Source organism: Mercenaria mercenaria, chromosome 16 (assembly GCF_021730395.1).
Source record: "Mercenaria mercenaria strain notata chromosome 16, MADL_Memer_1, whole genome shotgun sequence".
Classification (NCBI taxonomy): domain Eukaryota; kingdom Metazoa; phylum Mollusca; class Bivalvia; order Venerida; family Veneridae; genus Mercenaria; species Mercenaria mercenaria.
The window spans coordinates 8,436,265-8,449,396 of NC_069376.1; the positions used below are offsets into that span (position 1 = coordinate 8,436,265).

A 13,132-nucleotide genomic window follows, 5' to 3' on the forward strand; every position below is an offset into this window, starting at 1 on the left:
TAAAGGTGCGTGCGCTTATTTTTGAGATATTTAAACATGACTCAAGTGAACTACACATACATACTAATTTTTTGACATTATTTTGAATTATTTAAGTTGTCAGATGTTTTAATGTCATATTTAAATTTTAGAAAGATTTTGATATCCATTTTAAAAGATTCTATACGTTGTGTTAACAATCAGCTCTTAAACACATCATTAAAATCAGGAAATTGTTTTGAACTATGTAATTGTTTGTAAAAGAAAGTCTATACGTTTCAATGATCCTTCTTTGAACGCTGTATCTATGTCCGTAGGCTTGCTGCGGAGACATTTGGAATGCCTTAGATGTCGGCTCATCTTCTTCCATCTGCGGTCCAGTGTTGGTCATCCTTCAGCGCCAGTAAAAGCGCTCGCTTCGTCGAGCTGTTGTCAAAACAGATCACAATTCAACATCTTGTATAAATGAAAAAATATTTTACTGTGTTTAACATAATAACTCGGACCGGAAATCTTAACATATTCTTTGAATCATGAAAAGCGCTTATTATTATTATTATTGTTATGATAATAATGATAATATCAGACTCGGTTTATAGGAGGTAATGAAATATGAGTAATCACGCATTCCTCTAGCATCGGCTTTGGAGAAACTCTGTTATTGCACCGTGTTTCATGTACATTAAATGTGTTCCATTGTTCAAAATGACACACAATATAACAACACGGGGTTCAAGTATTGGTTGCCTGCCTTGGAAGCGCACTGTTATGAGAATATGATAATGACTGGTTCCCGACATAAGCACTAAAATGTGCGGAGTGGGAAGTATGTGTTTCTTGGTAAGCGGCAAATCAAAGATGTAAAAATATGTCCACATTTATTGACGCGAAAAAACAAAAAAGTTCAAAATGTATCGTTCTGAACAGCATACAGTTTGGAAATCATAAATGGACTGGTTCGTATTTATTTGACGACCTTGTTGTTGTATTCTGTGGTTCTTTGGGATCATAGAGTCTACGAGAGGTGTTGCACATTTCATTATCTCTCATAAACAGACTCAATCAAACCGAGTCTGTTCTTAATCTTTTTTTTTGGTAGCGATATATGCTTCCAAGAGATCATTTACATATTTTATCATTTATTGCAATATAACGTAAAAAGCCGTTAAACATTTAAATCTTGCCGGATAAAGTTTAAAACTTACCTTGTATCACTATTACATTAATGTCTGCCACAATTTCCATGGATTCGCGTGCAATAAGATACAGAGCTTCAACATATCACCCGGATGTATCAATATGTCACCAGGGGGCGCACGTGTTGTTTTAAATTGCATAGATTAAAGGCATGAAGGCATCCTGAAAAGAGAAACGTTTATTTTCATTGGCATTCGATAACATAAAAGTTACAGATATAAAAGCTTAGCCGTTCATATATTACAAAGGAAAGCAATGTAAAGCAATTCAAGAATTACTTGTTCTGTATACATAGAACACGACAAAGCCGCTTTTACTTTGTAGTTCTTTTCCTGTTTAGCATACAATATTTAGTATGAGAACTTGGTCTTATATTTGTCATTTTTTATTTTGTTAATTTTATACGAGTTTTTTTAAGCTTTTAGATGATCCCATTCAGTGTTTTGAAGGCTACTTTAAATACGTATTCAGTGGATTCAGTGTTGTTATATTTTCTGGTCCTTTGGGATCATGGAGTCCATTCAACATATGTGTAATAGAGTTCCGCTTAAGCCGGTGCTAAGGGGCGTAAGAGGTGTTGCACATTTCATTACCTCTCATGAACAGACTCAATCCAACCGAGTCTGCTATTATTATTATTGTTTGCATTCTCTGCTTCCAAAGGATCTTTTTATAGTCTACATCGCAGAATCCATGTTAAATAAATACTAGAGGTATCCGTGGCTGAACGGCTTCGGTTACTGACTTTAAATCACTTGTCGCAAGTAGAATTCTCTGATGTGTTGAAGCAATCCAATTGACCTGTTGGATGTCTGTGGATCTATCATAGTGTTCCTTCATCATGTTCATACCCGAAATAATGTTTGAAGGGGCCAGCTGGGGTCATCCTTAGAGCTGGAACGCCAACCTATGACCTATACACTTGTCGGTGTGATGTGACCGCTAACATAAAGAAATAACGCTACATTGCGAACTAAATAATGCTTGTAAAATAATCATATAGTTAAATTGGAATTACACAATCGCACCTTTTTCTTTAGTGTTTTTGTAATTTGTATCAGTCTATGCTAAAATATATTGATATACCTGTAGATGTCTTCTGGTAGGCAACGAGCACGAGCATCTATTCAATTGAAGGCATATGTTCGCTTGTAGGCACTCCGGGAAACTCTTTAAAACCTACAACATACGTCTCGTGTCATATCAATGTCACGCAAGCACGGCACACATAACAAGAAGAAACTACACAAAAGGATATGGACACGCAGAATTCAGATTCAGAGATATTGTTCATTTATCTAGAATTTCTGAGAAAAGTGCTTGTGTTCAGTCCGGAGGGGGCTCCTTTGTCGAGTGGTTTAGATCATTTAGAGAATCACATTATCAAAATAATGCCTAAACCAAAGTGATACTTTGAAGAACACGAATGACTTTCTTTTTATGGGTGGGTGGGTATTATGATTTTTTGTGAGCGGTAATAAAAAGCGTGACCTAGCTCTTCGAAATCCACCGCAGAAAGAACGATACCACAATGTTATTTTGATAACCTCTGCAATAACGCATACAAAAGTAGCATGGTACAACAAACCAACATGCCTGAAGGAGTTATCTCCCATCCAACGTCTCCCGATTAAAACATCTGTTTAGTGACAGGCTTTAAACAAAGGGACTTATCATGATATGAAGTTAAAACATTGCCTAACATATGCCTAACGGAAGTTTTTAAATAATCAAGGAGTTCTCAATAATGATAGATTTCTGGTAATTACGAACAATTACAAAATAAGAGGTCTAAGTTTCTCGAAGTATTCTAGATAACGAAAAATGTAGAAATTGTAGTATGTACAGTTTCAGAAATGATCTATGTTGTGCTATGACAGGCTATATATCAGATATACAGCAAAACTAGCTTCGATATTGTCACTTGTTATTCGTAAGTTTACTTTGGTTTGATACAGCATGGTCAATTGGTTCACCGTCATTTTCATGTTTCTAAAAAGGGTAAATAGATCTTGCGCAATTGAGTTCAACAAGTGAGTAAAAACTTCTGGAAAGCGAACAAAATACCCCGGTGTTAGAATGCTTAGCTTAAACATAAAGAGCGGCATATCTTAGTGGTATATTGCCCGTGCAATCAAGACATAGTATCGTTAGATGCAAGATTCAGTAAGTCGAAATAACTGGGCTCCGGAACAGTATCATGACCACGAGCCCCTACGACTTCTACAAACAAACCAGGTTAATGATCAGGGTGTCATTTTACACCTTAAGTGACGACCTGCCCATCAGTACGTTACATTTGGCATTCGAATACAAATAGCGATAGTAAAACGGCAACAAAATATGATAAGAACGAATCAAATATAAGTTGGACAGATGTGCAAGGCCTTTTGTCATATTGAGAGATGCTTGCATACATGTATCTAAGCAAGTAACTTGCAAAAGACATGTCTACGCGGATTATTGTGATTAAACATAAGCTCCACAATTTCAATTTACAAATGTTTCTACATTAGACACACTTTCATAGCATATCCTTTTAATTGCCATAACATACTAAAACGTATATACCTCTTGTGGGCCTTTCACGCTTCCGTAGAATCAACAGTTTTAACACGAAATTCCTTTTGAAAATGTTTCTAAAATGCTTAGGTCTGCAGCTCTAAAATACGAAAATATGTGATATCCGAGGCATAAAATGACATATCTAGACAACGTCAAAAAGGACCCAATCAACGATCTGACGAAGTTTCAAAAAGTTGCGCAGGAATCTTTAGTTCATAAAACATTATTAATAAAATTGTAACTGATATGCAGTATTTAAAGCAATTAAGAATAATAAGTGTTTGGACAAAAGTTGGTTCTCTGTCAACAAAATGCAAAATTCGACTGGTAATTTGTAGATGGATGTGAGGGGTTGACGTGACAATGCGCGAGTACAAACAAAAAGCACAAAATGTCAACATTTACGTGAGAAACCAACAAATGTATGGAGAGAATGTCCATGCTAATTTCTCAGCAGTTCGTCATATTACATTAAGTCTTTTTGGACTGTAACATTGAATTATTTTTAAGTATTAGTCAACAGACTTAGTATGTTATGGTGGCCGGTTGCGGCCATTTTAAACCTGCGACAAATTTTATCGTTCGTGTATAAAATGTCGCGGGCAACTTACAAATCCGCGAGATTTTTGTCAAAATCGTACAAAATGTCACGAGGAACATATAAACCGAGATATTTTATAATAGTTGTTTGAAACAGCAAGGAAATATTTGACTCCAGTGGCGGTAGCGTCCATTGTTTGGCTACACGTTTTATCCCTCGACAATCTATAAAATGTCGAGGAACAGAAAAAAAGCCGCGAGAAGTTTTTGCAATTTTAGAAGAAATTCTACAAAATGTCGAGGGTAAATGTTAGGCCGCGACTTTCCGTTTCTCTGAAACGGTGTCATAAAATGTCGCGGCAAAAAATAGCGAGTATTTTAGGCGCGACATTTTATGTAGACGGGGTAATTTTCACTACTATAAAATCGGCATTAGAAGTAGCAGCAATAGCAACAACGTGAAATTGGCAGAAACAGTAGTAGCAGTAGTAGCACTAGCAAAAACATGACATAAGCAGTAGCAGCAGCAGAAGTAGCAGTAGTAGCAGTAGCAGCAATAGCAGATGTATCAATAGATGTAGCAGCAACAGCAGTAGCACTAGCAGTAGCAGAAGTAGCATAAGCAGCAGCAGCAGCAGCAGCAGCAGTAGGAGTAGCGACAGTAGCAATAGTAGCAGTAGCAAAAACGTGAAATTGGCAGTAGCAGTAGTTGCATTTGCAGTAAAAATTGCAGGAACTGTAGTAGCAGTACTAGTAGTATTAGAAGTAGTAGCAGCAGTTCCAGTAGCAACAGCAGCAGCAGTAGTAATAGTAGCGGTAACAGCAGAAGCAGTAAAAGCAATAACATCAGTTGCAGAAGTTGTAGTATTAGTAGCAGTAGCAGCAGTAACAGCAGAAGCGGAAGCAGTAAAAGAAAATAGTAAAAACGTAAAAATGACAGTTGCAACAGTAGCTGTAGCAGCATTAGCACCAATAGTAGTAGTTGCAGTAGTAGCAGGAGTAACAACAGCAGCAGAAGCAGTAGCAGTGGCAGTACATGTAGCAGGAGTAACAGCAGTAGCAGTGACAGTAGCAGGAGTAACAGCAGTAGCAGAAGTAGTAGCAGTAACAGTAGCAGGAGAAACGGCAGCAGCAGAAGTAGTAGCAGTGACAGTAGCAGAAGTAACAGCAGTAGCAGAAGAAGTAGCAGTGGCAGTAACAGCAGCAGAAGCAGTAGCAGTGGCAGTAGCAGGAGTAACAGCAGTAGCAGTGGCAGTAGCAGTAGCAGGAGTAACAGCAGCAGCAGAAGCAGTAGCAGTGGCAGTAGCAGGAGTAACAGCAGTAGCAGAAGTAGTAGCAGTGGCAGTAGCAGGAGTAACAGCAGTAGCAGAAGTAGTAGCAGTGGCAGTACATGTAGCAGGAGTAACAGCAGTAGCAGAAGTAGTAGCAGTGGCAGCACATGTAGCAGGAGTAACAGCAGCAGCAGAAGCAGTAGCAGTGGCAGTAGCAGGAGTAACAGCAGTAGCAGAAGTAGTAGCAGGGCAGTAGCAGGAGTAACAGCAGCAGCAGAAGCAGTAGCAGTGGCAGTAGCAGGAGTAACAGCAGCAGCAGAAGTAGTAGCAGTGGCAGTAGCAGGAGTAACAGCAGCAGCAGAAGTAGTAGTAGTGGCAGTAACTGCAGCAGCAGAAGCAGTAGCAGTGGCAGTAGCAGGAGTAACAGCAGTAGCAGAAGTAGTAGCAGTGGCAGTACATGTAGCAGGAGTAACAGCAGTAGCGGAAGTAGTAGCAGTGGCAGTAGTAGTAGTAGGAGTAACAACAGCAGCAGAAGCAGTAGCAGGAGTAACAGCAGTAGCAGAAGTAGTAGCAGTGGCAGTAGCAGTAGCAGGAGTAACAGCAGCAGCAGAAGTAGTAGCAGTGGCAGTAACTGCAATATCAGAAACGGTGATAATACGCATGTCATGCATTGTGTTTTCTTATAATTTCATAATTCAATGCAAATTAAACGTTTATGGTAACGTACTTTTTAAATATACTATAGTCCTGAAAGCTAAGAAAATAATCCTAGATCTGTAACAAAAATATCATCCGTATCATACCCTGCATGACCGAATATGCATTAATGGAACTTCAAGTGCATGTCTTCCAACGAATGACTCAGTTCAGTAGCTGTACTTATTCTTCGAACTGTCGAGGTAATAAAAAGGACAAACAAGTTTTTTCTCAGAAACTCGCGCTACTATTGCTCGTTTAACGAATCTCCGTATAGGTCAACAAACATTATGCATAGTTCCTTATATCAAGAGCCGGTCAATAGTTTTGCTTATTGAGCAGTTTATTGTTAACATATGTTTACTGGGCTAATAACTAAAAAAGTAGATGGAAAAAAAACCCCTACGAAAATCTATTTTTTACGTCATGTAACAAAACACTTAACGCAGCTTGCTTGTCAAAAGTCAAAACTATTGGTCTTCAGTCTTTCCGACCTCGTGCAACAGTTTTGAATATTGCCCCGGCATGCTTTTTATTAAGTTGATAATGAGATCACAGGGTTCAGAAGAATTTTTTTTTTACATATTTCATATTCTTTTTATTTCATGATATAGGGGAAAAGTTTTGTCCAGTGCCTGTCTATAGGATCTGGTAGTTTAAAGCTGATATAAGGTTTGTCGGCTAAGATCTTTGAACCCCTAACCACTGACACCAGAACAGAAAGAAAATGCCTCTGTACTTGTTATACCTTACCACTAGGTACTCTATAAGAACTAGAGTACCTAGGGGTAAGGACTAGAGTACCTATGGGTAAGGTATAACATGTACAGAGGCATTTTCTTTCTGTTCTTGTGCCAGTGCCCCGAACGTACGGTTTATGGAAGGTCAGTGAGTCTGCTAAGGTATCTATCCGTGTCTGAAATAATGCCCAGAGAAGCACATTTTGACTAAAATAGGCGGGTGTTACGGAGAACCCAGCAAACGACAATATAGATGTAAACCATAATTTTGCGACTCAGTGAACCGTCACTCGAGTATTTTAGCAAGTACACGTCTCATGAAACTGAGATTTTACTCACCTTTGTGAATTAATCAACGTGTCATTCAGGCAGATGTAGCTTGGGGCCATGTTCATTCACAATTTGGTTCAGTTAGATCAGTGCTTTCTCTGGACTACATGTATAATATCAGTGATAGCGTGCCAATCCTGTACAAGTAGAAAAAGGGGTTTGCACAGTTTTTTTTATCATCTTTGTTTATTTGTTCATTAATTCTTTTCGTCAGTTGATTGATTTTTTATTATCTGCCTCTCTTTTTGTGTAGAATGTATATTTTTCATTTTATTTTGGCGTTCCTTTTTTCTCTCAAATATTCAGAACGCTAAATAAAAAGGTAGGCAAGCAGAGTCATTATTAAATCTCTCATTTTCAGGTGCGAGTGATACACAAGATAGCTGTATGGGGGATGATATTGGCCAAAATATTGATGACCTTGGGATTTGCCGTACCAGTCTCCACCCGGGTGGCCACATCTGTCCAATGTTAGTATGCAAACAAGACAAGACATCTAGAGGTAAATGATATCTGTCTAAAATAAAACATTGTTGGTTGCGATTTAGAAAATCGAATACATTGTATTTTTTTCCTTTTTAAGTAATCATTTTACTGATTGCTGTTAGTCTTAAAAGCTACACATTTGAAGAATTTATATAGTATGAAAAGTTATATATTGCTTAATTATTCAAAAACCTTACAGTACTCCGAAATATGAATTTGATTTGAGAATTTCATTTCAATAACATATAAGTGGACATAACTTTAAAAAACAGTAACTATAACTTAAAGGTTCATACTAGTAAAGCCTTCATTTAAACTCTGGTTGCCTTAATTTCTTTCGTTATAATACATACTTATTTCACGTTAAGTCCTTTTCTGATTACTGTTTTCTCTAATAATTGTCAAAGCTGAATACTGATGATCAAGTAAATGTTTTGTTGAATATTGTTATTTTTTATTACCTCCCGTTATGGTTGTTACTGTAGAAGTTTATGTGCAGTTTAAAAAGAAGCGTCTTTTTAGCTCGACTATTCGAAGAATAGGGGAGCTATCCTACTCGCCCTAGCGTCGGCGTGAGCGTGAGCGTGAGCGTCACACAAATGTTAAAGTTTGCGTTCCACCCCAAATATTTTCAAAGTCCATTGAGATATTGCTTTCATATTTTGCATACTTGTTTACCATCATGACCACAGTCTGTAAAAAAGAGGAGGCAACTCTATCAAGCATTTTGACTGAATTATGGCCCCTTTTTGACTTAGAATAAATGTTAAAGTTTGCGTAGCACCCCAAATATTTTCAAAGTCCATTGAGGTATTGCTTTCATATTTTGCATACTTGTTTACCATCATGACCCCAGTCTGTAAAAAGGAGGAGGCAACTCTATCAAGCATTTTGACTGAATTATGGCCCCTTTTCGACTTAGAATAAACGTTAAAGTTTGCGTACCACCCCAAATATTTTCAAAGTCCATTGGACATTGCTTTCATATTTTGCATCCTTGTTTACCATCATGACACCAGTCTGTTAAAAGGAGGAGGCAACTCTATCAAGCATTTTGACTGAATTATGGCCCCTTTTCGACTTAGAATAAACGTTAAAGTTTGCGTACCACCCCAAATATTTTGAAAGTCCATTGAGATATTGCTTTCATATTTTGCATCCTTGTTTACCATCATGACCCCAGTCTGTTAAAAGGAGGAGGCAACTCTATCAAGCATTTTGACTGAATTATGGCCTCTTTTCGACTTAGAATAAATGTTAAAGTTTGCGTACCACCCCAAATATTTTCAAAGTCCATTGAAATATTGCTTTCATATTTTGCATACTTGTTTACCATCATGATCCAAGTCTGTAAAAAGGAGGAGGCAACTCTATCAAGCATTTTGACTGAATTATGGCCCTTTTTCTATTTTGAATAAACGTTAAAGTTTGCGTACCACCCCAAATATTTCAAAGTCCATTGAGATATTGCTTTCATATTTTTCATACTTATTTACCATCATGACCCCAGTCTGTAAAAAGGAGAAGGCAACTATATCAAGCATTTTGACTGAATTATGGCCCATTTTCGACTTAGAATATGCTTATAGTAATGTTAAAGTTTTACTCTTTGCTTATATTATACTATCAAGCACTGAGAATAGTCGAGCGTGCTGTCCACTGACAGCTCTTGTCTTATCACGTAATTATGCATAACATCTATTTCGACATGCACAATATTTTCTCATTTTCCAGTTAGGCTGAAAGGCGACATCATTGTAAAGATTGACGATGACGATGGTGATGATGATGATGATAATGATGATGATGATGACGACGATCTATGGCGTGTCTTTCTTTCTAACAGTATACACAGATCTATGATGTTTGCCTTTGTATGAAGAGTAGAAAATGAAACAAAAACGTCTGTCTGAAAGGTAAACTACTAGTATGTTTATTTGTAAAATGAGATGTGATTTAGAAATCGTTTTTCCTGTTTAAGTAACATAATTGAGCCGTGCCATGAGAAAACCAACTTCGTAGCTTTGTGACCAGCATGGATCCAGACCGGCCTGCGCATCCGCACTCTGGTCAGGATCCATGCTGTTCGGTAACGATTTCTCTAATTGCAATAGGCTTTAAAACCGAACAGCATGGATTCTGACCAGACTTCGCGGATGCGCAGGCAGATCTGGCTCCATGCTAGTCGCAATGGAAATATGTTGGTTTTCTCATGGCACGGCTCACATTACCTGATTGCTACCAGTTAGTCTGGTAAGGATGCTTAGAACATTTCCAGTATCCTTACACGATCTCACACTTACAAAAAGTACCAATAGAAGTATAACCCGGTGATTACGATACATTCGGATATTTACAAACGTTAGCATTTGAGCATTCTTGATATAAAGTTATATGTTGACTTGTAGCAAACTTCGTCAGTCAAATTATAAATTGGCGTTGTGAATTTCATTCTATCAAAATGAATTGAACGAAATGTTAAGTAGTAGCAACAACATAAACGGACAACAGCAGATATTGTAGAACCTGCACAACGTTTTCTCGTTTTCAGTCATGCTAGAATGCAAGATCATTGTGAAGAATGATGATGATGATGATGATGATGATGATGGTGACGACGACAAACTGTTTGTCTAGGCTCACGTTAGACCGGTGAACACTGATCTGCGACGAGTATCTTTGTACCGTTGTTTAGAGCGTAGAAAAGGAAACAAGAAACGTCCAAAAGGTAATCAATGTTTATTTAATATAAAAGAGCAAGAATTGGTTACTCAAAAATACATCTATGTTTCCCTTTTTAGCTCGACTACACGAAGTATATGGAGAGCTGTCCTACTCGCCCCTGTATCGGCGTCGGCGTCCTTCCGCAACTCTATCAAGCATTTTGGACAAAGTTTTGATGCACTTCCCCTTTTTAGCTCCACTATTCGGAGAATGAGGGGGCTATACTACTCGCCCCGGCGTCGGCGTCGGCGTCGGCGTGACCCTTCTTGGTTAAAGTTTTTCGGCAACCTCTGTTTTTCTGTCATATTTTTGTTACTATTGCTAATATCTTACTGTAACTTCACATAAACATTGTCCATTATACAAACAAAGTATGTGTAGGGGTTGAGCCCATTATACCCAAGGTCAAGGTCACTAAGGTGTTATACTTAGGTTATTTTTAAGGTTAAAGGTTTTCGGCAACCTTTGTTTTTCTGTCATATCTTTGTTACTGTTGCTTATATCTTACTGTAACTTTACATAAACATTGTCCAGCATACAAACAAAGTATGTATTAGGACTGGGCCCGTTATACCCAAGGTCAAGGTCACTAAGGTGTTATACTTAGGTTATTTTTAAGGTTAAATGTTTTCGGCAACCTTTGTTTTTCTGTCATATCTTTGTTACTTTTGCTTATATCATACTGTAACTTCACATAAACATTGTCCATTATACAAACAAAGTATGTGTAGGGGCTGAGCCCATTATACCCAAGGTCAAGGTCACTAAGGTGTTATACTTAGGTTATTTTTAAGGTTAAATGTTTTCGAAAGCTTCGTTTATATATTTTGACAAAGTCTTTTGAGATAAAGCTTTGAAACTTTCAACACCTATTTACCATCACCATTCCAGTTATAGGCAAGAATACATAACTCCATCAAGGATTTTGGCTGAATTATGGCCCCTTTTGACTTTGAAATCATTGTTAAGGTTTTCGTACCAGTTCATGTTTTTTGTAAAGTGTTTGACATATGGCTTTGAAACTTTTATCACTTGTTTAGTATAATAGTCTCTATCTGTAGGAAAGAGAACATAACTCTGTCATCTGTTTTGGCTGAATTATGGCCTTTTGGGACTTTGAAATTGGTTATGTTTTCATACAAGTCCATGTTTTGTTAAAACTATTTGACATATGGCTTTTAAACTTTAAACACTTGTTTATCATTATGATTTCCATTTGTAGGCAAGAGTACATAACTATTTTGACTGAATTATGGCCCTTTTTGGACTTTGAAATTGACTCATACATTGCCATTTAGTGCAAGACTTATCGAAATCAAAGAAATACAGGAACATTGTTTGTCTAATCTATTTATTTCTTTTGTCTGAATATCCGTGGATATATTTTGACCCCATTCTTCAATCGATGCTTCGAATAGTCGAGCGCGCTGTCATCAGACAGCTCTTGTTTAGCTTGACTATTCGAAGAATAGGGGAACTATCCTATTCGCACCGGCGTTAGCGGGAGCGTTAACGTCACACAAATGTGAAAGTTTGGGTACCACCCCAGATATTTTCAAAGTCCATTGAGGTATTGCTTTCATATTTTGCATACTTGTTTACCATCGTGTCCCATTCTGTAAACAGGAGCAGACAACTCTATCAAGCATTTTCACTGAATTATGGCCCATTTTCGACTTTGAATATGCTTATTGTAATGTTAAAGTTTTACTCATTGCTGATATTATACTATCAAGCACTGAGAATAGTCGAGCGCGCTGTCAACTGACAGCTCTTGTTTATCTCTGTAATTACTTGATGTATAAATTGGCTTCAAGCTTATAACAGTTATCCCTTATCATAATCCACATCATCCGGCACAGAGTCATAACTCGCATCAATATTTTATGAATTATCCTTTTTTTAGTTAGAATTTCAGGTTAAAGTTTTGGTTCACTTTCACTCTATTACATTTATTACTCGATAGATTTGATTCAAACTTGAAATAGTTGTTCCACATCATCATCCACATCGTACAACATAAAGTCCATAACTCTGGCACCAATTTGTAATGAAGTATGCCCAATTAAGACTTTTAGGTTATTTTTGATGCATTTTCATTATATCTGTTATTACAGAAAGGGATTTGATTCAAACTTAAACCAGTTGTTCGACATGACCATCCACATCATATCATTGTGACACAAGGGACATAAATCTGGCACCAAATTGTTATGAATTATGCTCCCTTTTTACATAAAATTTCAGCATTTTCACTCTGTATCTGTTATTACCACACAGAATTGATTCAAACTTATATAGTTGTAGCTCACCATCACCTACATCATATGACAAAAGGTCCATAACTTCGGCACACATATTTAGTGAATTATTAACCCTTTTACTTAGAATTTCTGTTCTATTTTGATGTTTTCACTAAATCTCTGTTGTAACCAAATGGATTTTATTCAAACTGAAAATAAGTGTTCCACATGGTCACTCACCTCGTATAAAGCTGTCACAAAAATGCCCTGAGTTATGTCCCTTTGTTTTAATAAATTTTCATGTTAATGCTCTATCTCATTTATTTGATTAAAACTTCAAACAGTTGTTCAACATTATTAG

General features: G+C 37.2%; 1 long non-coding RNA gene across 1 annotated transcript; it reads right to left on the bottom strand.

Moving 5' to 3' along the window:
• Positions 1-263: 263 nt before the first annotated feature.
• On the bottom strand, positions 264-2,198 carry LOC128549451 (uncharacterized). Its single transcript, XR_008367659.1, has 3 exons — positions 1,770-2,198; positions 1,185-1,338; positions 264-405 (listed from the first exon to the last, which is right to left on the bottom strand). It is a non-coding gene; the product is annotated as an uncharacterized LOC128549451 (long non-coding RNA).
• Positions 2,199-13,132: the final 10,934 nt, after the last annotated feature.